Below are 5,047 nucleotides of genomic sequence, written 5' to 3' on the forward strand. Positions count from 1 at the left end.
CAAGTTTTTAAAACATTATAATGCCATATTCTGTAGGTCTTTGAAATGTTTGAAGGTTACCTATCTCTTTGAAATTTTTCTCTGTGTATCTGAAAAACCTAACTAACATGGCTATAAGTTTGACTATTATAGATGATTATTAATCTGTATTTATTAATTATACATTACATTTTAAATGAGTTGCATAAACAATATCTTAAACAAGAGTAGAAATAGGGGCTGGAGAGATGGCTCAGAGGTTAAGAGCACTGACTGCTCTTCCAGAGGTTCTGAGTTCAATTCCCAGCAACCACATGGTGGCTCACAACCATCTGTAATGAGATCTGGTGCCCTCTTCTGTATACATAATAAATAAATAAAATCTTTTTAAAAAAAAGAGTAGAAATATACCCACAGTATAGCAAAATTGACCTTAAATTTTTATCAATAAACTAAAATCCAGATTAATGTAAAATATCTTGAGATTAACAGTTGTTTTTTGAATTAGATTAAGTAATCTCCCCTTTTATCCTTTCATTTCTGTATCACACATTTCTATATCATATCCCCTTTCATCTTTTAGATGAAATTGACTATGTTATTGACTATGAGCAATAACAATTTGTAACCAAACTCCTTTAAATAAAAACAAACATTTATAAACAATATTTTGGGAATTTGGGTATAGTTTTCTATACTACTTCCTGCTGATTGGGGGGGAGGTGTTGGTAATCTTATTGGGATCCAGAGAAAATTTAGAATTATGGTCAAGTCTTGACAGGGGTATTTTGTGTGGTAGGTACATCTCAGCCACTAGCCTTGAAGCTGTTGTGGATTTGGATTACCTAGGCCATCTTTCCCTTTTGAGACCTTTCAGGGGGTTTTGCTCAATTAAACCGTATTAACCTGGAAGCAACCCACAGGTTCTCATTTTCTGCAGAAACAAAAACAGAACCTCTTTTCCAAAGCAACATATCCTTAGACCCAAATTTTGAAGTCAAGATACCTTTAAAATATATATGTTGTTTAACTTAGTAGGCCCCACAATCAAATGTCTCTTTGGAGTTAGCTCATTAACAGTAAAAATATTTCAAAGAAAATACAATAATATACATAATTCAGACTCTGTGTGTATTTTCTATCTTTATGTGGCTCATTTTTTATATTTTACTGTTTCTTTAAAGACTTTATTTTTAAAGCTATTTATTTCTTTCTATAACTGCCTGTACTCTTTTTTCTCTCTCCCAAGCATACATGCATTTTTTAAATACACTGTGACCCATGTAGAAATTTCTTTTTGTCTGAATCTGTCTTTATTATGTTATCTGTAATCTTTTTCTGATCAATGCTTTAAACTGCTAAGTAGGTATGGCTAGGAATAAAGTGGCTGGCTCCACCCCACTCCCTGGCTTCCTGAGAGTCTAGCTCCATTGTGGAGGTACTGGCAGGTGCCATGTGTATCACTCCCAACCCTAGGGAGGTGTTAGGTCCATGCCACCACTAAGTAGCATGCCACTGGCTGTGCATAAACACCTTGTAAGTGTTTGGCAGGAGGGCTTCTTAAAAGAGCTGCATAGCTTTTGAGTCAAAAAGCCCTCTCTTAAAGGAACCATGCCTCTGCTCACTGCCAGCAAACAGAGCCCACCAGAGAAAAAGTGGTTACCAAGAAACCGAGTTCGACTCTTTTCATGTGTTTAGAATCTTTTTAAGCTCGCTCTGGGTATATGTGAAAATTCTTGCCCCTCATTGGACAGCAAATGTAGCCGGAGGCTTTTCTGTCACACTGTGTCCCATGGCTGCTTGTAAATTAACACTTTGAAGCTTAATATTACTTATAAATGTTTGGCCTATTGCTCAGGCCTATTATTACCTAGCTCTTAAAACTTAAGCCATTTCTATTTATCTATGTATTCTCATGTGGCTATGGCATTACTGATCTGCTGGCATATTGCTCCTTGAGTGGCTGGATAGTGTCTTCCCCTGACTCTACCCTTCTTCTACCTGTATCTCTTATTTGATTTCCTGCCTGGCTCTGTCCTGCCTTGCTATAGGCCGAAACAGCTTTATTTATTAACTAATGAAAGCAATACATATTCACAATGTACAGAAAGACATCTCACATGAGACATACTTGAAAGCTTTAGGAAAACAAGAAAAATAATACTTACATAATCTTTAAAAGTAATCTATACAATTATATATTTAAATACTTCTCATACGCTGTATGTTGATGAAGTTCATCCTCCCCAAAATCCTCCCAGACTCTTACTCCCCTGTTCACCAAACTTTATGCTCTCTCTCTCTCTCTCTCTCTCTCTCTCTCTCTCTCTCTCTCTCTCACACACACACACACACACACACACACACACAGTAAAAGCATAAAAGTAGAAGACTTAGTGAGTGTTCATAAGCTGGGTCTCTACTCAGCCCCTTCATATGTCTGAAGCACCTTGCTACTTCAGTGTGTGTGTGAGACTTTGTTTGCACTAGAACAGAGGTTAACCATGAGAAAAAAATGAGCCCAATTTGCTGCTTGTGAGCAAAATTAGTGTGTAATTTACTTAATTCCTTGTTTACTTTGTTTTGTTTTCATCAAGATTTAAGAAAAAACATAAAAATGTTATGCTACTGATAAAAATTGATTCATCACTTTTTCCAGCTTCAAGTTACTAATGTTCATTGTGCTTAAGGACACAAATAAACCTAATTGCTTTTAGGGAAATTGTTCTGGTACCTTCCACTCTTTGTTTTTAAATATAGACTCATTTGAGATACATTAGCACATTGATATTACATGTTTGATAATGGTACAGTTCTAATGCTAAATTGAATTACTTAATACTTACTGAGAATACCCAATGAGCAGAAATGAAGATAGTATACATTTACAGATCCCCAGCTCAGACCTTCATGAGGAGGGACTCTCTATTCTACATGGGCCAGAGTCTCTGGCTTCTTCTCTCCTGGTGGGTTGATCCTGGGAAATTTCAATACCTCTGGATCCCCATCTCTGACTGCTACCACATGAGGAAAGCTACCTTGAAACTCCCTCGGACTTCTACTGTTCTACACAATTGGCAGATTTGGTGAGTCAATTAAGATATTTTAAAAGAAGCAATTAGTTAAAAGACAATTTTTCCCACATAAAAAATTGGAAACATTTTTACAATAGAGTGAATTTGGTCTCTGTTTGATAATACATTAGGCAGTCTGAAGATGGAACAATTAAATGAGAGGATAATTAATGTTGAGATTTACATAACATTAATTATGAATATTATTTGTTTGATCATTTTTATTTTAGTATTAAAAACGTTCATTTGAGTGCCAAGATAAAAGTTTTAGAAAAACTTGTTAAAACAGATTATAGAGATATTCGGATCCAGACAAAAGAATTTAAAGTTGAACCTATCTCAGCATTAAATTATATGGTTACTGAGAAACAGCCTAAGGTTTCCAGACAGCAAACATTAATCTACCAAGTAACTTTGCAGGAACAGCCAAATGCTCAAGGCTGTGTACAAGCTAACTAGACTCCAGTGGAAATGTTAGATTTGAGATTTTAAAAAGCTATAGTGCCATATGTTATGAATTCTCCTTTTGTAAAACAGATGTTAAACTCATGATCAACTTGTAATAGAATTATCCCTCAGGACTGGAAAGATTTGGTTACAGTTGTCCTAGAGGGTGGTCCACTGTAACAATGGATGACCTGGTAGAAAGAGGAGGCAAAGACTATAGAACAACAATGTAGGGCTAGAGGTATTGAAATTTCCCAGGATCAACTTCTTGGAGGAAGTGATTATGCTGATATACAAAGACAATCTTTATATGATAACCATATTCTAATTTTATGCTGAATGGCAGCCAAGAATGCATAGGACATATTGAAGAAGGATGGAAGAAAGTTGAGTCATTTACAAAAGTTATAAAGGCCCAATAGAAACCTTTACCTATTTCTTACAAAGGCTGTCTTCAGCAGTAAATAGAATGATACCAAATTCAGAAGATAGACAAAAAATAATTGAATCTCTGCCTTTTGAGAATGCTAATGCAGCTAATGCTAATTAGGCTATTAAAGGCAAGATCAGCACCCTTGGAGGAATGGATCCAGGATACAATTAATATTGAATCTCATGACAATGATGATACTTGGACAGGAGAGGTGATTTCAAAAGGTTTGAATAAAAATAATAATGTCAGATGTTTTAATTGTGGTAAACAAGGTCACCTAAAAAGGAACTCTAAACAGGGCATTCCTAGAAACAATGTTTCTTCAAGGAACAATGGCAACAGAATGCCCCTCCCTTCTGGATTATGCAGAAGGTGTGGTAAAGGCAAACATTGAACTAATAAATGTAGATCAACAAGGAACAGACAAGGTAATCATTTTTTCCATCAGGAAACTCCCAAGGGCCTCTTGCAGGCCCCCATGGCAAATTCAGTTCAGTCTTTTCCTGTCATCATAGAAGAAACACCTTTATTCTCAGAGCAACTAAATAACCTAATGCCTATTGTAAAAAACCATACTACTCAGAGTGATACAACAGCTATAGCAAAGAGAACAAAAAATTCCAGAGAAACAAGGCAATTTTGGGCAAACTTTTATAAATAAATAAAGACCAAAATTAAAATATGAATAAATGACATTCGTATGGAGGGTCTTTGTAGACACAGGTGCAGGAATAACACTAATTGCACCAGAATCTTGGCATCCAAATTGGTCTTTTCAGGAGTTGAGTATTCAGCTATGGGGACTGGAACATTATCTAACGTGAAGCAGAGCACAAGATAAGTCAAATGTATAGGGCCAGAAGGACAGAGAGGAATATTAAAGTCATATGTGGCTAATATAGCTATGAATTGATGGGGATGTGATTTATTACAACAATGGAATACACAGATTAACATACTTCCAACCTCCGAAACAAACCATAAAATAACACATGTTTCTGAGAGAAATATTAGAATATATTATAAAGAACAGTCACTAGCCATCCAGATTGTACTAGAACAGGGCATAACAGCTGCTGATCTTTCAAAGACACCAACAGCCCTACCTTTAAAA

Source organism: Peromyscus maniculatus, chromosome 2 (genome assembly GCF_049852395.1).
Source record: "Peromyscus maniculatus bairdii isolate BWxNUB_F1_BW_parent chromosome 2, HU_Pman_BW_mat_3.1, whole genome shotgun sequence".
NCBI classification, from domain to species: Eukaryota; Metazoa; Chordata; class Mammalia; order Rodentia; family Cricetidae; genus Peromyscus; species Peromyscus maniculatus.